At 38.2% G+C, this 22,763-nt stretch overlaps 2 non-coding genes across 2 annotated transcripts; both read left to right on the top strand.

Moving 5' to 3' along the window:
• The first annotated feature begins 3,996 nt into the window (after window positions 1-3,996).
• On the top strand, window positions 3,997-4,103 carry LOC145953991 (small nucleolar RNA R71). The gene has a single exon (XR_014431203.1). It is a non-coding gene; the product is annotated as a small nucleolar RNA R71 (small nucleolar RNA).
• A 14,095-nt stretch (window positions 4,104-18,198) lies between these two features.
• LOC145953990 (small nucleolar RNA R71) lies at window positions 18,199-18,305 on the top strand. Its single transcript, XR_014431202.1, has one exon. It is a non-coding gene; the product is annotated as a small nucleolar RNA R71 (small nucleolar RNA).
• The last annotated feature ends 4,458 nt before the right edge of the window (window positions 18,306-22,763 follow it).

Genomic DNA, 22,763 nt, shown 5'->3' with positions numbered 1-22,763 from the left:
ATTTGAATCACTCGTTTGAGCGGGAATCACTTCTACCCACTTGGACACATAATCAACTGCAACTAATATGAACTTGTAACCTTTAGAACTTGGGAATGGTCCCATGTAATCTACTCCCCATACATCAAAAATTTCTACTTCTAAAATCCCATTTAATGGCATTTCATGTTTCCTGGATATATTCCCTGATCTTTGGCATTGGTCACAAGAATTTACCATCTTCCAAGTATCCTTAAATAAGTTTGGCCAGTAAAAACCAGATTGTAGAATTTTAGCTGCAGTTTTTGACGTACTAGCATGCCCTCCATATGCGGAAGAATGACATGAGTGAATGATGTGAGGAGCTGCTTCTTCTGAGATAAACCTTCTGTAGATACCATCTCTACACCTCTTATATAGGTAAGGTTCATCCCAAATAAAGCTGTTAAGGTCACTAAAGAATTTCTTCTTTTGTTGATAATTAAAGTCTTCAGGAAGGACTCCACATGCTAAGTAATTCACATAATCTGCATACCAGGGACTATTTTTCACAACAACTGCTAAAAGCTTTTCGTCTGGGAAGCTGTCATTAATAGGGAGTTCCTCCTTTGTTGCTTGGTCTTGTGGAAGTCGAGAGAGATGATCAGCTACTACATTTTCTACTCCCTTTCTGTCCACAATCTCTAAATCAAATTCTTGTAAAAGGAGAATCCATCTGAGGAGCCTAGGTTTAGCATCCTTTTTATTAAAAAGATACTTTAGGGCAGAGTGATCTGTGTAAACAATAACCTTAGACCCCACAAGATAAGATCTGAACTTTTCAAAAGCATAGACGACTGCTAACAATTCTTTTTCTGTTGTTGCATAATTGGCTTGGGCTTCATCAAGAGTCTTGCTGGCATAGTATATAGCATGAACCTTCTTGTCCTTTCTTTGTCCCAATACAGCTCCTATAGCATAGTCACTTGCATCACACATGATTTCAAAAGGAAGGCTCCAGTCAGGAGTTTGCAGAATAGGAGCTGTAGTGAGAGCTTCTTTCAACCTGTAGAATGCATTCTTACAAGAAACATCAAAGTTAAAAGGTACCTCTTTCACAAGTAGATTAGATAATGGTTTAGAGATTTTTGAAAAATCTTTAATAAACCTTCGGTAGAAACCGGCATGCCCTAAGAAACTTCTAACACCTTTAACATCAATTGGAAGAGGCAATTTATCAATTACTTCTATTTTTGCTCTATCTACCTCAATTCCTCTCCCAGATATTAGGTGTCCTAAGACAATTCCTTCTTGTACCATAAAATGACATTTTTCCCAATTTAAGACTAAATTCACTTCAGAGCAACGCTGCAATACTTTAGTTAGATTTAATAGACAGTCATCAAAGGAAATACCATAAACTGAAAAGTCATCCATGAAAACTGCCATCTCTTTTTCTAATAAATCACTAAAGATTGCAGTCATACATCTTTGAAAGGTAGCAGGTGCATTACATAGGCCAAAAGGCATTCTCCTATAAGCAAAAGTACCATAGGGACATGTAAAAGTAGTTTTCTCTTGGTCTAATGGATGAATAGGGATTTGATGAAAACCGGAGTATCCGTCCAAATAACAAAAGTATGAATGCATTGCTAACCTTTCAAGCATTTGATCAATAAAAGGTAAGGGAAAGTGATCCTTTCTAGTGGCATTATTTAATTTTCTATAATCAACACACATACGCCACCCAGTCACAGTTCTTGTGGGAATTAATTCATTATTATCATTTTTAACTACTGTCATCCCACCTTTCTTAGGAACCACATGAACTGGACTTACCCAATGACTATCAGATATAGCATAAATTACCTTAGCATCCAATAATTTCAAAATTTCTTTCTTTACCTCTTCTTTCATCTTGGGATTTAATCTTCTTTGAGCTTCAACAGAAGGTTTGGATCCTTCCTCCAAGAAGATGCGATGCATACAAAATGAAGAACTAATTCCCTTTATATCAGCCATAGTATATCCAATAACTTTTCTAAATTTTCTCAACTCATTGAGAAGTTTTTCAGTTTCTTTTTCATTTAAAGCTGAATTTACTATGACTGGATAAGTGGAATTAGCCCCCAAAAACTCATACCTTAAAGATGAAGGAAGTGGTTTAAGTTCTAACTTTGGAGAGTTTTCTTCTTGCCAATCTGTTGAAGACTCAAGAAGACTTTCTACTAGAGGATCTTTTTCTTTACACGGGGGACTTGAATCGATCAAGCAAGCATAATTAGGTTGAATCCCCTCAAGATCTATGTGCTTTCCTCCAACTAGAAAATTCTCCAAGGGATCCCTCAAAATAGATCTCATGACTTCTTCCTCCATGTCTTTAGGCAATATATCAACCCTGCAGCAAATATTTTCAAGAGAAGGTTGTCTAACAGATTTAGCAATATTAAATTCCATTGTTTCATCATTAATGGATAAGGACAATTTTCCATGTTTGACATCTACTATCACGCCTGCTGTAGCCAAAAATGGTCTACCTAGTATGATTGGTATTTGTTTGTCCTCTTCCATTTCTAAAACAACAAAATCTCCCGGAATTAAAAATTTACCTATCTTAACTGGAACATCTTTAAAATTCCTATGGGATATTTTATAGATCTATCTGCTAACTGGATTGACATTGCTGTAGGCTTTAATTCTCCCATATCTAATTTCTTGCAAATTGATAAAGGCATTAAACTGATACTTGCCCCAAGGTCACATAAGGCTTTTTCAAACCTTAGATTTCCAATGAGACAAGGTATAGAGAAACTACCAGGATCCTTAAGTTTTTTGGGCAAATTATGATGGATCAATGTAACAGTCTCTCTATCATCCAATTTCCTTCGGTTAGCTAAAAGATCCTTAAGAAATTTAGCATATGTAGGCATCTGTTGTAGAGCTTCTACAAATGGAATGTTTACATACACTTGTTTGATCATATTTAAAAATTTTTCAAATTGTCTATCAAGTTTAGTCCTTGCTAACCTTTGAGGAAAATGAATTGGAGGGTGATAAACAGTTTGAGGCTTTGATGAAGATACTTTTTCTTTTTCTAATCTCTCTTTTTCAGGTTTTTCAACCATAGGAGAAGCGTCTTCATCAATCTCAATATTATCATTTTGATTAGACACAGGTCTGTCTAATTTCTTCCCACTCCTTAAAGTAACAGCATTAACATTTTCAGCTGGGTTTGCAACTGTTTTACCTGGGAACTTACCTGGAGAATTGTTTGAACTAGGCATCAACTGTGCAATTTGATTTTCCAGCATCTTGTTGTGGAGAGTAATATTCTCAACCTTGACAGCAAGGTTTTGAATAGAATTTGCCATTGAATCATTGGTCTGTTTTTGATTAGTGACAAAATTCTCCATAAGGTTTTCTAATCTTGAAACACTTTGTTGAATTGAGGGTGTCTGTACTGGATTTCCTTCCCCATTAATGAAGTGATTGGACGGACGGAAATTAGGTTGCTGATTGCTAGTTCCTTGAACTGGGTTATTCTTCCAAGAAAAGTTAGGATGATTCTTCCAACCAGGGTTGTATGTGTTGGAATATGGATTACTCTTCTCTCTTCGAGGAGTGTCATAGAAATTATGAGAAGCTGCCACTTGTTCAGTAGTATCTTCTTTTTCTCCAGTAAAAATTGAGGTACAATCTACTGCAGTGTGCCCTTGTTCCCTACAAAGGTCACATACTTGATTTGTAGCCACTGAATTAACCTTAGCTTTTTCCATCTTGTCTAATCTTTGATTAAGAGTATCAAATTTTGCTAAGAGTAACTCAATATTGTTCACTTCATATCGCCCCGGAGTTCCTTTCCTTGCTGTGACTTCTCTTTCACTGTATTGGTTGTGATTTGAGGCTACATTTTCCAAAATAATCATGCAGTCATTAATAGGTTTCCCCATGAAAGATCCTCCAGCTGCTGAGTCTAATATCATGGTGCTTTGTTGGTCCAATCCTTCAAAGAAAAATTGGATGGTAAGCCAACGGTTGAAGCCATGTTGTGGGCATGCTTGAAGATATCCTTTGAACCGCTCCCATGCTTCATAAATAGTCTCTCCAGTGCCTTGTTGGAAATTAGTGATTTTCTTCCTCAATTCTTTAGTTTTAGAAGGAGGAAAGAATTTCTCTAGAAAAGCTCTTTCACATAATTCCCAAGTTGCTATCTTTTCTCTAGGCACTGTTCTTAGCCACACCTTTGCCTTATCTCTCAAGGTGAGTGAGAATAAGCGGAGTCGCATTCCATCAGAAACTTCATCATCAAATTGCTGGGTCTCACAGATTTCCAAGAACCCCTCTAAGTGGTCATTAGGATCTTCTGATGGTAGTCCTCCAAAGGTGTTCTGTTTGAGCATATTCACCAGAGAAGCTGGTACAGTAGCTCCAGTTTGCATCTCCCCTCCAGGTATCCCACGAGCTACGGGTGCAGAGTAATCCCGAAGCGGTAAATTATCTCGTTGTGCAGCCATGTCAAATTCTCTAGAAAGGTTTCTTTTCCTTCTCAGGAGAGTTCTTTCAATCTCAGGATCAAGTGGTGTTGGTTTCCCAAGACGTAGAGATCTCCTTTGCATTAACCCTAAGGCACTGCAAAAAAAAAAAAAAAAGAAAGTGACCCGTGAAATCTGAATTGGAGAAGTAAACACTAAAAAAAAAAAAATTATTTATTTATTTAATTTTTTTTTTTTTTAAATTCGAATTAAAATAATTGTAATTTAAATCAAGAGACGTAGTCCCCGGCAACGGCGCCAAAAACTTGATGTATGGAAAACCGCAAGTGTACGGTTGTCGTCAAGTAATAAATATCGAATCACAGGGACTACGTGTTTGACCTAGAATTACTAGTATTTTAATTTGAATTTTAAAACAGATGGAATTTTTGTTTTGAGATGATAAGATCAGATTCGATGGTAAAAGAGATAGTAATGCAATTAATGAATAAGATAAAACTTTAAGATAAGATAAGGAGATTTCCGGGAATCTAGGGTTCGCACAAAGAGTTCCAACATTATTGAATTATTATTTTCATTAATTAATTCTATTCCATCTTGAAGGTAGTCTTAACCTAATTTAATCCTTGCACCTTCTCAGGCTACGAGGACGTGTTTAATTAAAATTAATCTCTACTCTCGTGGTAATTACGTTCAATTAAACCCATTAAGATCTTTGTTAATCTATTGCTCCTCGAAAGCTTAAATCAACTCTCGTGATTTAACACTCAAGTCTGTTCCTTTAGGTTTCGATAATTAGGTTCTCCTCTCAGTTCATCCCTAATTATCTATGATTATGAAAATTAAGATTAATTGTTTATCATAATTATAATCAAGTTCTCCTCTCAGTTCATCCTTAATTAATGTTATTATGAAAACAATAATATTAAAGTTCATATATAAAATATAAAAGAACAGATCAAGAATTTGAATAAAATTAAGAAACTGAATAATGCATTAATAAAGAGGTTCTCAGAGGCTAAGCCCTGATCCCAGAAAAAGGGAAACTACTCACAGGAGTTCATAGTAGTTCTCCAAGAAAAAAAAAAGAATAAAAGAAAAGCAAACCTTAGAGTCGATGGCACAGGCGCCCAACCTTCTCCAAGTGTCAAAAACTAAAAAAAACTGTCTCAGAAACCAAAATCCCCGTTCTAGGCTAACCTCATCTAATTTATAACCTAAAAGGGTAAAAAGGTAAAACTACCAAGATAAAAATTACAAAGATAAAATAAAAATAAAACATAAAACTTAAAAAGCTGGGACGCGAAGTGAATCACGGCCGTGACTGAGAATCACGACCGTGATCTTCTCTGGAGCACATCTATGAAGGGTCAGTGGCGTTCACGGGTGTGATTGGGAGTCACAGCCGTGATTTTCTCTGGTGAATCACGGCCGTGATTTAGAATCACGGCCGTGATTTTCCCTGTAGCTCAGCATTTCCTCTTTAATTCTTAAATCTTGATCCTGCTCAGACAAAACACAACACATACCAAGAAAAGCATAAAATAGGAAAATGATATAAAAATTTATTAAAAACATGAAAGATATGCATGATTATGCTATGAATTCTTGTGAATTAAAGTGCTAAAATACGAGTAAAATACACAACATCAAATAACCCCAAACTTGAACTTTTGTTTGTCCTCAAACAATAATTAGCACTTTGAAAAAAAAAAAAAAATCATCAAGAATTAACTGAGCATTTAAAATCTTCACTCTTAGTCTCACAAGGTCCAATTAGAATCTTAATCTTTCATTACTAGCGCCAACTCTTAGTTTCTAAGAGTTTCATGATGTCAAATCTTGTAAAGCTCATTAGTCAAACGAAGATAATTTAACAGAAATAATTTTTCAATGCTTGTGACACAAATAGGGGTAATATTTTTATTTTTGTTTTTGTCTCACCTAAAACATTTCCCCAGTAGCCAATCAGCGTAGAGAGGATGATAATTTCAAGAACACGTAGCCTCAAAGGGGGGCTAGCTATTTTACTAAACAATTTCCCAGTAGCTAATTAGTTCCCTTAGTTTTCTAAGGTTAAGAATATTCTCCCTCTAACCTATGACCTCAAAGGGGTGCTAGGTGATTTTTTTTTATATTTTTTTTTATTTTTTTTTATTTTTTATTTTTATTTTTATTTTTATTTTTATTTTTTTTTACCCCCCAAAAGCTTTTAAGCACGAATTAAAAAGAATTTATCTTCAAGAGACTATTTTTATAATTCTCGATCATTTCAAGCCTCAATACTAAGAACCAAGTGCTAGCCACAAAACCAGCTAATTTTTCAACCTTTTGTTCTGAGACTTCAAGATTCAATTCATCACATTCAGTGTTTTCAAAGACGAACAATTTCATTAAAAATATTTACTTTTCAAACACAAATTCAAGCTGGGATTAACTGAATATGTATATATGCATGATTTTTTTTTTTTTTTTGCATGAATGAATGAAATGCGTACATCCTCCTAACCCCAAACTTAAAGATTTGCTTGTCCCGAAGCAAAGAGCTAATGAATGCATGATAGATTATTTTGACAAAATTATAAAATGCATGAATATGCAACCAACCCACAACAGAAAGGAATGCTTGTCCCTAAGCATCAGAGTAAAATAAGGAATAAGAAAGATCTCACTGTGGTGGAAAATCATCTGGATACCGTTGAATGTGCCATTGATACATTTGATCAACCATGTAATTATAATGCTGCTGGCGTTCATCCATTTGTTTCAGCCGGTTATCCATTGATTGAATAGCTGCTAGGATAGCAGCATTGTCCACCTCAGGTCCAGGATGTGGAGGGGGTTGTTTAGGAGCTGCTTCCTCATCTGCAGGAGCCGCTTCCTCAGCTGCTGGAGGTAGGTCCTCTAATGGCTCCAGTGGAAACTGCCGTGTAGCCCGGTTCTTCACGGTGTATGTTGGATTTGGTAACTGGTGGTGCACTCCCGACTGGGTTACTACAAAGTAGTATTTATCATCTTCATCTTTCGCAATGCAGTTCATAGAAGAGCAGGTAGCAAAATTAATAGTACGGCTTCCAGGGAGTGGTTCTAACTGGTCCAGCCAAGCGTGATAGCCAAGGTGTTTGGCTATAGTGGTAATGAGGCCGCCATTCACAATCGCACCGTGGCTGGTATTGGAAATACTCTGGAACTGTCGTGCCAAATGACTGCCAGAATCAATAGGCTCCTCTCTGTTTTCCATCATAGCCCATAAAAGTAAAAGGTCGCTCAAACGAACCTTTCCTTCAGAATCACCTCGGGCCAAAACAGTAGAGGCAATAAAGTGGTGCATAATACGGATGGCGGGATGGCGGAAAGCAGAGGAATTACATTTTCCAGTGACCCAATTACTTGTACCTGTCAAACTATACCAAAAAGAACCAGGGTTGAAAGAACTTGGGGTTCTCGTGCTCCCTCCAGTGGGAAATCCAAAAATATTATTGAACTGAGCCAGGGTTAATTCGTGTTCTTGGTTAAACATACGGAAAGAAATCAAACCTTCAGAACAATTTGGCCCAGATAATATTTTCGTGTGGAGAGAGCTCAAGAACTCAAGAACTAGTCGAGGATAAACAACATCATTATGCATGGTAGCAAAGGTTGTCCACCCAATGTTAGTTAACATGAAATTGATATCAGCACGTAAACCCAACTTACGAATAAATGGGAAGTCGAGATACCTGGTAGGATGGATAGTGCGGAAGCGTAATACCTCGTTCCGCTCACGCTGTTCATCGTTCCGATAGAACCTCGGAGGAAGGTGCGGAATTTCACTTGCTTCTTCCTCGTAACTGTGGGTATCGGAAGCGGTGGAGGACGAACCAACGGTACGGGTGCGCTTGGGAGCCATGGATGAACGGAAGGAGTGAATGTGGGAGGAAGAGGGAAGAAGAGGAAGAAGAAGTGAGAAGCTAGGGTTTGGGAGAGAAGAAAAGAGAGAATGGGCAGAGTTCGTAAGTTTGAGAGAAGTGAGAATGTAAAAGGAGGGGGAAAAATATATAAGGGAAAGGGGAATTTCAAAAATCACGGGTTGTATCTGTTGAGCGTCAGCAGGGAATCACGGGCGTGATTGGAAATCACGGCCGTGATTCTCTTTGTGAGTTTTCAAAAATTCAAACAGAGGAGATCACGCCCGTGATTTATAATCACGGTCGTGATTCTCTCTGGGGTTTTCCAAAAATTTTCCAGAGAAGATCACGCCCGTGATTTAGAATCACGGTCGTGATTCTCTCTGGAACTCTGAAATTTTATTTTATTATTTTATTATTATTATTATTATTATTATTTTATTATTATTATTATTATTATTATTATTTTTTTATTTATTTTTTTTTTCATGATGCTTGAGTAGGTTCCTGAAGAACCATAGAGTATAATTTTTCTAAGTGTTCCCCATGGAAATATAACTTCAATCTCTGTGCATTGACCTTGAATATGTCGCCTTTATCGTTTCTGATTTCTACAGCTCCATAGGGATATACTTTTTGAACTGTAAAAGGCCCTGACCATCTTGACTTTAATTTTCCAGGAAACAATCTGAGTCTGGAATTAAATAATAGCACCGAGTCCCCTTGCTTGAATTCTCTTCTATGTATATGCTTGTCATGCCACCTCTTTGTTCTTTCTTTGTAAATCTTAGCATTTTCATATGAGTCTAATCTGATTTCATCAAGCTCATTGAGTTCCAATTTCCTTTTTTCTCCAGCATCCTTTAGGTCATAGTTGAAGTATTTTATTGCCCACAAAGCCTTGTGTTCTAGCTCTACAGGAAGATGGCAAGATTTGCCATAAATCAGCCTAAATGGAGACATGCCAATAGGTGTTTTGTAAGCAGTCCTGTAGGCCCAAAGAGCTTCATCTAATCTTAAAGACCAGTCCTTTCTTGTTGTAGATACAGTCTTCTCAAGAATCTTTTTGATTTCTCTGTTGGAAAACCGCAAGTGTACGGTTGTCGTCAAGTAATAAATATCGAATCACAGGGACTACGTGTTTGACCTAGAATTACTAGTATTTTAATTTGAATTTTAAAACAGATGGAATTTTTGTTTTGAGATGATAAGATCAGATTCGATGGTAAAAGAGATAGTAATGCAATTAATGAATAAGATAAAACTTTAAGATAAGATAAGGAGATTTCCGGGAATCTAGGGTTCGCACAAAGAGTTCCAACATTATTGAATTATTATTTTCATTAATTAATTCTATTCCATCTTGAAGGTAGTCTTAACCTAATTTAATCCTTGCACCTTCTCAGGCTACGAGGACGTGTTTAATTAAAATTAATCTCTACTCTCGTGGTAATTACGTTCAATTAAACCCATTAAGATCTTTGTTAATCTATTGCTCCTCGAAAGCTTAAATCAACTCTCGTGATTTAACACTCAAGTCTGTTCCTTTAGGTTCCGATAATTAGGTTCTCCTCTCAGTTCATCCCTAATTATCTATGATTATGAAAATTAAGATTAATTGTTTATCATAATTATAATCAAGTTCTCCTCTCAGTTCATCCTTAATTAATGTTATTATGAAAACAATAATATTAAAGTTCATATATAAAATATAAAAGAACAGATCAAGAATTGGAATAAAATTAAGAAACTGAATAATGCATTAATAAAGAGGTTCTCAGAGGCTAAGCCCTGATCCCAGAAAAAGGGAAACTACTCACAGGAGTTCATAGTAGTTCTCCAAGAAAAAAAAAAGAATAAAAGAAAAGCAAACCTTAGAGTCGATGGCACAGGCGCCCAACCTTCTCCAAGTGTCAAAAACTAAAAAAAACTGTCTCCGAAACCAAAATCCGCGTTCTAGGCTAACCTCATCTAATTTATAACCTAAAAGGGTAAAAAGGTAAAACTACCAAGATAAAAATTACAAAGATAAAATAAAAATAAAACATAAAACTTAAAAAGCTGGGACGCGAAGTGAATCACGGCCGTGACTGAGAATCACGACCGTGATCTTCTCTGGAGCACATCTATGAAGGGTCAGTGGCGTTCACGGGTGTGATTGGGAGTCACGGCCGTGATTTTCTCTGGTGAATCACGGGCGTGATTTAGAATCACGGCCGTGATTTTCCCTGTAGCTCAGCATTTCCTCTTTAATTCTTAAATCTTGATCCTGCTCAGAGAAAACACAACACATACCAAGAAAAGCATAAAATAGGAAAATGATATAAAAATTTATTAAAAACATGAAAGATATGCATGATTATGCTATGAATTCTTGTGAATTAAAGTGCTAAAATACGAGTAAAATACACAACATCAAATAACCCCAAACTTGAACTTTTGTTTGTCCTCAAACAATAATTAGCACTTTGAAAAAAAAAAAAAATCATCAAGAATTAACTGAGCATTTAAAATCTTCACTCTTAGTCTCACAAGGTCCAATTAGAATCTTAATCTTTCATTACTAGCGCCAACTCTTAGTTTCTAAGAGTTTCATGATGTCAAATCTTGTAAAGCTCATTAGTCAAACGAAGATAATTTAACAGTAATAATTTTTCAATGCTTGTGACACAAATAGGGGTAATATTTTTATTTTTGTTTTTGTCTCACCTAAAACATTTCCCCAGTAACCAATCAGTGTAGAGAGGATGATAATTTCAAGAACACGTAGCCTCAAAGGGGGGCTAGCTATTTTACTAAACAATTCCCCAGTAGCTAATTAGTTCCCTTAGTTTTCTAAGGTTAAGAATATTCTCCCTTTAACCTATGACCTCAAAGGGGTGCTAGGTGATTTTTTTTTTTTTTTTTTTTTTTTTTTTACCCCCCAAAAGCTTTTAAGCACGAATTAAAAAGAATTTATCTTCAAGAGACTATTTTTATAATTCTCGATCATTTCAAGCCTCAATACTAAGAACCAAGTGCTAGCCACAAAACCAGCTAATTTTTCAACCTTTTGTTCTGAGACTTCAAGATTCAATTCATCACATTCAGTGTTTTCAAAGACGAACAATTTCATTAAAAATATTTACTTTTCAAACACAAATTCAAGCTGGGATTAACTGAATATGTATATATGCATGATTTTTTTTTTTTTTTTGCATGAATGAATGAAATGCGTACATCCTCCTAACCCCAAACTTAAAGATTTGCTTGTCCCGAAGCAAAGAGCTAATGAATGCATGATAGATTATTTTGACAAAATTATAAAATGCATGAATATGCAACCAACCCACAACAGAAAGGAATGCTTGTCCCTAAGCATCAGAGTAAAATAAGGAATAAGAAAGATCTCACTGTGGTGGAAAATCATCTGGATACCGTTGAATGTGCCATTGATACATTTGATCAACCATGTAATTATAATGCTGCTGGCGTTCATCCATTTGTTTCAGCCGGTTATCCATTGATTGAATAGCTGCTAGGATAGCAGCATTGTCCACCTCAGGTCCAGGATGTAGAGGGGGTTGTTCAGGAGCTGCTTCCTCATCTGCAGGAGCCGCTTCCTCAACTGCTGGAGGTAGGTCCTCTAATGGCTCCAGTGGAAACTGCCGTGTAGCCCGGTTCTTCACGGTGTATGTTGGATTTGGTAACTGGTGGTGCACTCCCGACTGGGTTACTACAAAGTAGTATTTATCATCTTCATCTTTCGCAATGCAGTTCATAGAAGAGCAGGTAGCAAAATTAATAGTACGGCTTCCAGGGAGTGGTTCTAACTGGTCCAGCCAAGCGTGATAGCCAAGGTGTTTGGCTATAGTGGTAATGAGGCCGCCATTCACAATCGCACCGTGGCTGGTATTGGAAATACTCTGGAACTGTTGTGCCAAATGACTGCCAGAATCAATAGGCTCCTCTCTGTTTTCCATCATAGCCCATAAAAGTAAAAGGTCGCTCAAACGAACCTTTCCTTCAGAATCACCTCGGGCCAAAACAGTAGAGGCAATAAAGCGGTGCATAATACGGATGGCGGGATGGCGGAAAGCAGAGGAATTACATTTTCCAGTGACCCAATTAGTTGTACCTGTCAAACTATACCAAAAAGAACCAGGGTTGAAAGAACTTGGGGTTCTCGTGCTCCCTCCAGTGGGAAATCCAAAAATATTATTGAACTGAGCCAGGGTTAATTCGTGTTCTTGGTTAAACATACGGAAAGAAATCAAACCTTCAGAACAATTTGGCCCAGATAATATTTCCGTGTGGAGAGAGCTCAAGAACTCAAGAACTAGTCGAGGATAAACAACATCATTATGCATGGTAGCAAAGGTTGTCCACCCAATGTTAGTTAACATGAAATTGATATCAGCACGTAAACCCAACTTACGAATAAATGGGAAGTCGAGATACCTGGTAGGATGGATAGTGCGGAAGCGTAATACCTCGTTCCGCTCACGCTGTTCATCGTTCCGATAGAACCTCGGAGGAAGGTGCGGAATTTCACTTGCTTCTTCCTCGTAACTGTGGGTATCGGAAGCGGTGGAGGACGAACCAACGGTACGGGTGCGCTTGGGAGCCATGGATGAACGGAAGGAGTGAATGTGGGAGGAAGAGGGAAGAAGAGGAAGAAGAAGTGAGAAGCTAGGGTTTGGGAGAGAAGAAAAGAGAGAATGGGCAGAGTTCGTAAGTTTGAGAGAAGTGAGAATGTAAAAGGAGGGGGAAAAATATATAAGGGAAAGGGGAATTTCAAAAATCACGGGTTGTATCTGTTGAGCGTCAGCAGGGAATCACGGGCGTGATTGGAAATCACGGCCGTGATTCTCTTTGTGAGTTTTCAAAAATTCAAACAGAGGAGATCACGCCCGTGATTTATAATCACGGTCGTGATTCTCTCTGGGGTTTTCCAAAAATTTTCCAGAGAAGATCACGCCCGTGATTTAGAATCACGGTCGTGATTCTCTCTGGAACTCTGAAACTTTATTTTATTATTTTATTATTATTATTATTATTTTATTATTATTATTTATTTTTTATTATTATTTATTTATTGTTTTTTTCATGATGCTTGAGTAGGTTCCTGAAGAACCATAGAGTATAATTTTTCTAAGTGTTCCCCATGGAAATATAACTTCAATCTCTGTGCATTGACCTTGAATATGTCGCCTTTATCGTTTCTGATTTCTACAGCTCCATAGGGATATACTTTTTGAACTGTAAAAGGCCCTGACCATCTTGACTTCAATTTTCCAGGAAACAATCTGAGTCTGGAATTAAATAATAGCACCGAGTCCCCTTGCTTGAATTCTCTTCTATGTATATGCTTGTCATGCCACCTCTTTGTTCTTTCTTTGTAAATCTTAGCATTTTCATATGAGTCTAATCTGATTTCATCAAGCTCATTGAGTTCCAATTTCCTTTTTTCTCCAGCATCCTTTAGGTCATAGTTGAAGTATTTTATTGCCCACAAAGCCTTGTGTTCTAGCTCTACAGGAAGATGGCAAGATTTGCCATAAATCAGCCTAAATGGAGACATGCCAATAGGTGTTTTGTAAGCAGTCCTGTAGGCCCAAAGAGCTTCATCTAATCTTAAAGACCAGTCCTTTCTTGTTGTAGATACAGTCTTCTCAAGAATCTTTTTGATTTCTCTGTTGGATATTTCTACCTGTCCACTTGTTTGAGGGTGATAAGGTGTACCAACCTTGTGAGTGACTCCATACTTTTTTAAGAGAGATTCAAACTTTCTTTCAATAAAATGTGAGCCTCCATCACTGATCACAGCTCTTGGGACCCCAAATCTTGGAAATATAATTCTTTTGAAGAGTTTAATGACAGTATTTGAATCACTCGTTTGAGCGGGAATCGCTTCTACCCACTTGGACACATAATCAACTGCAACTAATATGAACTTGTAACCTTTAGAACTTGGGAATGGTCCCATGTAATCTACTCCCCATACATCAAAAATTTCTACTTCTAAAATCCCATTTAATGGCATTTCATGTTTCCTGGATATATTCCCTGATCTTTGGCATTGGTCACAAGAATTTACCATCTTCCAAGTATCCTTAAATAAGTTTGGCCAGTAAAAACCAGATTGTAGAATTTTAGCTGCAGTTTTTGACGTACTAGCATGCCCTCCATATGCGGAAGAATGACATGAGTGAATGATGTGAGGAGCTACTTCTTCTGAGATAAACCTTCTGTAGATACCATCTCTACACCTCTTATATAGGTAAGGTTCATCCCAAATAAAGCTGTTAAGGTCACTAAAGAATTTCTTCTTTTGTTGATAATTAAAGACTTCAGGAAGGACTCCACATGCTAAGTAATTCACATAATCTGCATACCAGGGACTGTTTTTCACAACAACTGCTAAAAGCTTTTCGTCTGGGAAGCTGTCATTAATAGGGAGTTCCTCCTTTGTTGCTTGGTCTTGTGGAAGTCGAGAGAGATGATCAGCTACTACATTTTCTACTCCCTTTCTGTCCACAATCTCTAAATCAAATTCTTGTAAAAGGAGAATCCATCTGAGGAGCCTAGGTTTAGCATCCTTTTTATTAAAAAGATACTTTAGGGCAGAGTGATCTGTGTAAACAATAACCTTAGACCCCACAAGATAAGATCTGAACTTTTCAAAAGCATAGACGACTGCTAACAATTCTTTTTCTGTTGTTGCATAATTGGCTTGGGCTTCATCAAGAGTCTTGCTGGCATAGTATATAGCATGAACCTTCTTGTCCTTTCTTTGTCCCAATACAGCTCCTATAGCATAGTCACTTGCATCACACATGATTTCAAAAGGAAGGCTCCAGTCAGGAGTTTGCAGAATAGGAGCTGTAGTGAGAGCTTCTTTCAACCTGTAGAATGCATTCTTACAAGAAACATCAAAGTTAAAAGGTACCTCTTTCACAAGTAGATTAGATAATGGTTTAGAGATTTTTGAAAAATCTTTAATAAACCTTCGGTAGTAACCGGCATGCCCTAAGAAACTTCTAACACCTTTAACATCAATTGGAAGAGGCAATTTATCAATTACTTCTATTTTTGCTCTATCTACCTCAATTCCTCTCCCAGATATTAGGTGTCCTAAGACAATTCCTTCTTGTACCATAAAATGACATTTTTCCCAATTTAAGACTAAATTCACTTCAGAGCAACGCTGCAATACTTTAGTTAGATTTAATAGACAGTGATCAAAGGAAACACCATAAACTGAAAAGTCATCCATGAAAACTTCCATCTCTTTTTCTAATAAATCACTAAAGATTGCAGTCATACATCTTTGAAAGGTAGCAGGTGCATTACATAGGCCAAAAGGCATTCTCCTATAAGCAAAAGTACCATAGGGACATGTAAAAGTAGTTTTCTCTTGGTCTAATGGATGAATAGGGATTTGATGAAAACCGGAGTATCCGTCCAAATAACAAAAGTATGAATGCATTGCTAACCTTTCAAGCATTTGATCAATAAAAGGTAAGGGAAAGTGATCCTTTCTAGTGGCATTATTTAATTTTCTATAATCAACACACATACGCCACCCAGTCACAGTTCTTGTGGGAATTAATTCATTATTATCATTTTTAACTACTGTCATCCCACCTTTCTTAGGAACCACATGAACTGGACTTACCCAAGGACTATCAGATATAGCATAAATTACCTTAGCATCCAATAATTTCAAAATTTCTTTCTTTACCTCTTCTTTCATCTTGGGATTTAGTCTTCTTTGAGCTTCAACAGAAGGTTTGGATCCTTCCTCCAAGAAGATGCGATGCATACAAAATGAAGAACTAATTCCCTTTATATCAGCCATAGTATATCCAATAACTTTTCTAAATTTTCTCAACTCATTGAGAAGTTTTTCAGTTTCTTTTTCATTTAAAGCTGAATTTACTATGACTGGATAAGTGGAATTAGCCCCCAAAAACTCATACCTTAAAGATGAAGGAAGTGGTTTAAGTTCTAACTTTGGAGAGTTTTCTTCTTGCCAATCTGTTGAAGACTCAAGAAGACTTTCTACTAGAGGATCTTTTTCTTTACACGGGGGACTTGAATCGATCAAGCAAGCATAATTAGGTTGAATCCCCTCAAGATCTATGTGCTTTCCTCCAACTAGAAAATTCTCCAAGGGATCCCTCAAAATAGATCTCATGACTTCTTCCTCCATGTCTTTAGGCAATATATCAACCCTGCAGCAAATATTTTCAAGAGAAGGTTGTCTAACAGATTTAGCAATATTAAATTCCATTGTTTCATCATTAATGGATAAGGACAATTTTCCATGTTTGACATCTACTATCACGCCTGCTGTAGCCAAAAATGGTCTACCTAGTATGATTGGTATTTGTTTGTCCTCTTCCATTTCTAAAACAACAAAATCTCCCGGAATTAAAAATTTACCTATCTTAACTGGAACATCTTCTAAAATTCCTATGGGATATTTTATAGATCTATCTGCTAACTGGATTGACATTGCTGTAGGCTTTAATTCTCCCATATCTAATTTCTTGCAAATTGATAAAGGCATTAAACTGATACTTGCCCCAAGGTCACATAAGGCTTTTTCAAACCTTAGATTTCCAATGAGACAAGGTATAGAGAAACTACCAGGATCCTTAAGTTTTTTGGGCAAATTATGATGGATCAATGTAACAGTCTCTCTATCATCCAATTTCCTTCGGTTAGCTAAAAGATCCTTAAGAAATTTAGCATATGTAGGCATCTGTTGTAGAGCTTCTACAAATGGAATGTTTACATACACTTGTTTGATCATATTTAAAAATTTTTCAAATTGTCTATCAAGTTTAGTCCTTGCTAACCTTTGAGGAAAAGGAATTGGAGGGTGATAAACAGTTTGAGGCTTTGATGAAGATACTTTTTCTTTTTCTAATCTCTCTTTTTCAGGTTTTTCAACCATAGGAGAAGCGTCTTCATCAATCTCAATATTATCATTTTGATTAGACACAGGTCTGTCTAATTTCTTCCCACTCCTTAAAGTAACAGCATTAACATTTTCAGCTGGGTTTGCAACTGTTTTACCTGGGAACTTACCTGGAGAATTGTTTGAACTAGGCATCAACTGTGCAATTTGATTTTCCAGCATCTTGTTGTGGAGAGTAATATTCTCAACCTTGACAGCAAGGTTTTGAATAGAATTTGCCATTGAATCATTGGTCTGTTTTTGATTAGTGACAAAATTCTCCATAAGGTTTTCTAATCTTGAAACACTTTGTTGAATTGAGGGTGTCTGTACTGGATTTCCTTCCCCATTAATGAAGTGATTGGACGGACGGAAATTAGGTTGCTGATTGCTAGTTCCTTGAACTGGGTTATTCTTCCAAGAAAAGTTAGGATGATTCTTCCAACCAGGGTTGTATGTGTTGGAATATGGATTACTCTTCTCTCTTCGAGGAGTGTCATAGAAATTATGAGAAGCTGCCACTTGTTCAGTAGTATCTTCTTTTTCTCCAGTAAAAATTGAGGTACAATCTACTGCAGTGTGCCCTTGTTCCCTACAAAGGTCACATACTTGATTTGTAGCCACTGAATTAACCTTAGCTTTTTCCATCTTGTCTAATCTTTGATTAAGAGTATCAAATTTTGCTAAGAGTAACTCAATATTGTTCACTTCATATCGCCCCGGAGTTCCTTTCCTTGCTGTGACTTCTCTTTCACTGTATTGGCTGTGATTTGAGGCTACATTTTCCAAAATAATCATGCAGTCATTAATAGGTTTCCCCATGAAAGATCCTCCAGCTGCTGAGTCTAATATCATGGTGCTTTGTTGGTCCAATCCTTCAAAGAAAAATTGGATGGTAAGCCAACGGTTGAAGCCATGTTGTGGGCATGCTTGAAGATATCCTTTGAACCGCTCCCATGCTTCATAAATAGTCTCTCCAGTGCCTTGTTGGAAATTAGTGATTTTCTTCCTCAATTCTTTAGTTTTAGAAGGAGGAAAGAATTTCTCTAGAAAAGCTCTTTCACATAATTCCCAAGTTGCTATCTTTTCTCTAGGCACTGTTCTTAGCCACACCTTTGCCTTATCTCTCAAGGTGAGTGAGAATAAGCGGAGTCGCATTCCATCAGAAACTTCATCATCAAATTGCTGGGTCTCACAGATTTCCAAGAACCCCTCTAAGTGGTCATTAGGATCTTCTGATGGTAGTCCTCCAAAGGTGTTCTGTTTGAGCATATTCACCAGAGAAGCTGGTACAGTAGCTCCAGTTTGCATCTCCCCTCCAGGTATCCCACGAGCTACGGGTGCAGAGTAATCCCGAAGCGGTAAATTATCTCGTTGTGCAGCCATGTCAAATTCTCTAGAAAGGTTTCTTTTCCTTCTCAGGAGAGTTCTTTCAATCTCAGGATCAAGTGGTGTTGGTTTCCCAAGACGTAGAGATCTCTTTTGCATTAACCCTAAGGCACTGCAAAAAAAAAAAAAAAAAGAAAGTGACCCGTGAAATCTGAATTGGAGAAGTAAACACTAAAAAAAAAAAAAATTATTTATTTATTTAATGTAAACAAAAACTTGATGTATGGAAAACCGCAAGTGTACGTGATGGAGGACCATCCAAGGAAGAGGAGTACATGAAGGCCATTGGACCTTTGACAAGGTCCATGGTAAGGAAGCTAGAAGAGACATCTAAGGAGGAGGTGCTTCTTAGACCCTTGCTCACCATGAGCATTGTGTACTTTTCTCCTTAGTAGTATCTTGAGTAGTCCCATTGTATATATTGTATATAGTAGACTTTGTATAGGATTGTTTTGCCTTTGTATTTTGGAGGCACCTTTTTTCTTTTTAGAAGTAGGCATAGGAGTGGCATTAGTAGACTAAAGTGTGCTCCTAGCATTTTAGCCAAATGTGGTCTTAGGATAAAGGTTTTACATATTGGACTCATTTAACTCCTAATTTTTCATAGATTTGCTTTAGCTAGGTTCCATTCACATTGAATGAACCTAACTAAACCAAATGAACCATTTTCAAACCGGGTGGAGTTAAATGAAACCAATCAAAACCGTCCACACCTTTGTGTTCACACCTTGTGTTCACATTGGTGCACACTTGGCCAAATGCTTGGACCTCTTTTCTCTCCTACACAAGGGCGGTTTAGGAAGGCTCAACCATGGTTCTTAGTGAACCATGGTCTAGCCTTTTCTTGCTCCCTAAGTTGGACGGACCCAACCATGGTTCCTAGTGAACCATGATCTAGTCTAGCTTAACCCCTAGGTGGCCACGCCTATATAGCCTCAAATTTTCACTTGTATGACACTTTTGGCATTAATGAGAATTGAGTATTCAGATTAGAGATCAGATTTCTCTCCTCCCAAAGGTCCTAAACCTCTTTGTGCAAAACCAATCTCTTATCACTTTTTCCAAAGACAAGTGTGGCGGGTTGAAGAATGCTTATCCCTTCACCAAGAGTGGCGCATTCTTGAGAGGCTTCTCCACCATCTTAAGGTGGCCGTGAGGTTCCTCCCTCCATTGGAGCCTTACACAAGCATTGGAAGGATTCTAGGAGCCAAAGATCTAGGGAGAGACTTGAAGGAAGCTACATCAATCCGGCCCCCTCCAAAGTTCTTCCATCAGTACGCAAATCATAAAAACGGAAACCCAAAAAGGAATCCTTTAAAGAACAAAAATCATAAAAACAAAAAAAAAAAGCTCGGCAGGAAACCCAAAAAGGGGGCTGCGCAAAAATAAGAGCAAAAGACCCGCTAGGAATCCCACGAAAGGGTGACCTAGGCAAAAGTTAGGGTTACAAAAATAAACAAAAACAAAGGTCCGCTAAGACGCCACAAAAGGGTGTTTTAGGCAAAAATAAGGACAATCAAAAAGCGAAAATAAATCCATGATGGTACCATGAGCTGAATTCAAAAAGAAAGGTTCAAGGAAACTATCTAAGTTGTCAAATCACAACGTCAATAACAAGACTTCCTTAACTTCATAAGTGTTTAATCAAACAAGCCTAAACACATAAGCCTACCTTGGCCAGCCATTCTTACAAAAACCATTTTCGAAAAAATAATCCCCTCTAAAACACAAATTTCCGAACAAAAAATATCTTTCCCTTCTTTTCTCTTGTCCCAAATGATTTTAGAGTAATCTAGTGGAAACATGGAGATATAGTGGTCAATAGGAGGGTTGATACATCTTCTAAAGGAAGGGAAGGATCACTGGGTTGATGACACCAATCTCGATATAACACGCATCATTCCTCGGTTACAGAAATCGGCAGCGCACAGCCCGTCTAGAGGAATGGCAAAAATCTAAGCAAAGAAACGCATCGGTTAATTCTTTTGAAAAATAAATCAAATAGAATTAGGTGCATCATACCGCATACATGCATACAGATGATAGGTGTACTGGAAGATCACTTATTCTCTGTTTATTGAAAAAACAAACAAAAAAACAAAAAAAACAAAAAAAAAACAAAAAACATATAAACTTCAGAAAAAACAAAGCGCCCGTACCATGTTCAGTACACCCGTACTAAAATTAGGGTTATGAACAAATTTTCAACTCAAATACGGGCGTACTGAAATGAATACGGCAGCATTGGCCATAACGTCCACACCAATACAGGCGTATTGAATTCAATACGGCCCGTATTGGCCCATTCTTTTGTACATCAACAACATCTTCATTCCTCTACATACTTTATCTGTGAGTGTGTTTGAGATCCCTCCGTACAGAAAAAGCCGAAAATCGACAAAAAAGGCAAAAATTCAGAAAATCCAACAAATCGTACAGAATAACTGAGCCTGGAGAGGCTTGCCGAAATAATACTCCCCAGAGACATCTCAGCTTGCACTCTTGGGCCAAATTCCCAGTGAAAGCTATCAGAGCAAGATCAGCAAGATTCCCCAATGGAAGCATGATCATCCAAACAAAATATCCGAGTCAAAGGACTTAGACTTCCTTAGTGGAAGGTAGCTTTCCAACTCGAGCGACGAGTGAAGCTAAGCCTGAAGAGGCTTTCTAAATAATACTCTGGGATACATAAGATCCTCAATCTCCATTCGCCTACTCAGAGGCACTCCTCCAAAAAAAAAGGAAAATCCAAAAAGATCAATACCCATTCCCCAAGCGGAATTCGGTATTCAACCAAAAAAAAACCGAATGTCAAGATAATCCGCCTAACAGAAGAGGCCAATCAAGATCAACACGACAGAATCCCCCAGCGGATAACAGCCTACACAGAGGCAACAAAATCAGAAAATCAAAAGAGTCACCCGAATAAGGATAACCGGGATACTCCACCAACGTCGAAAGGATGTCAGCCAATCATAAGGCATCGCTCACCTCAGAAAGAGCATCTTTGTGTCTGCATCCCCAAGGAATCAGAATTTCCCCAGTGGGCACCAACTACGCAATAGAGAGTTGGGACACAAGAACCTATGAGTAACTGCACATCCCCTAGACGGATCCCTGCGTTATCCAGCCCTCAGCGGCATCAAAATCAAAAACAACCGTCGAAGCAGCATCGTGGACTGTGGAGACAAAATCATCACAATAGAATCCCCCAGCGGATAACAGCCTACGCAGAGGCAATAAAACCAGAAAATCAAAAAGAGTCACCCGAATAAGGATAACCGGGATACTCCACCACCGTCGAAAGGACGTCAGCCAACCATAAGGCACCGCTCACATCAGAAAGAGCATCTTTGTGTCTACATCCCCAAGGAATCAGAATTTCCCCAGTGGGCACCAACTACGCAATGGAAAGTTGGGACACAAGAACCTATGAGTAACTGCACATCCCCTAGACGGATCCCTGCGCTATCCAGCCCTCAGCGGCACCAAAATCAAAAACAACCGTCGAAGCAGCATCGTGGACTGTGGAGACAAAATCATCACAAATCCCTGGAGAGGGCAAACTCACGCTACCAAAGTGACCAGAAGCACGGAGGTATGCAACCCTGGGGAGGGCAAACTCACGCTACCGAGGTTGTCAGAAACACCGAGGTATGCACGAGCCTGGAGAGGCGACGACTAATACTCAACTACCCCGTCATCAGAAACACGGAGGTATGCAGCTACCGAGGTTGTCAGAAACACCGAGGTATGCACGAGCCTGGAGAGGCGGTACTCAGCTACCCCGTCGTCAGAAACACGGAGGTATGCAGCTACCGAGGTTGTCAGAAACACCGAGGTATGCACAAGCCTGGAGAGGCGGTACTCAGCTACCCCGTCGTCAGAAACACGGAGGTATGCAGCTACCGAGGTTGTCAGAAACACCGAGGTATGCACGAGCCTGGAGAGGCGACGACTAATACTCAACTACCCCGTCGTCAGAAACACGGAGGTATGCAGCTACCGAGGTTGTCAGAAACACCGAGGTATGCACGAGCCTGGAGAGGCGGTACTCAGCTACCCCGTCGTCAGAAACACGGAGGT

This window comes from Cajanus cajan, chromosome 1, assembly GCF_000230855.2.
Source record: "Cajanus cajan strain Asha chromosome 1, NIPB_CcT2T_4, whole genome shotgun sequence".
Lineage (NCBI taxonomy): Eukaryota > Viridiplantae > Streptophyta > Magnoliopsida > Fabales > Fabaceae > Cajanus > Cajanus cajan.
The sequence above is the reverse complement of the archived record's forward strand: the minus strand, read 5'-3'. Positions and strand labels throughout refer to the sequence as shown.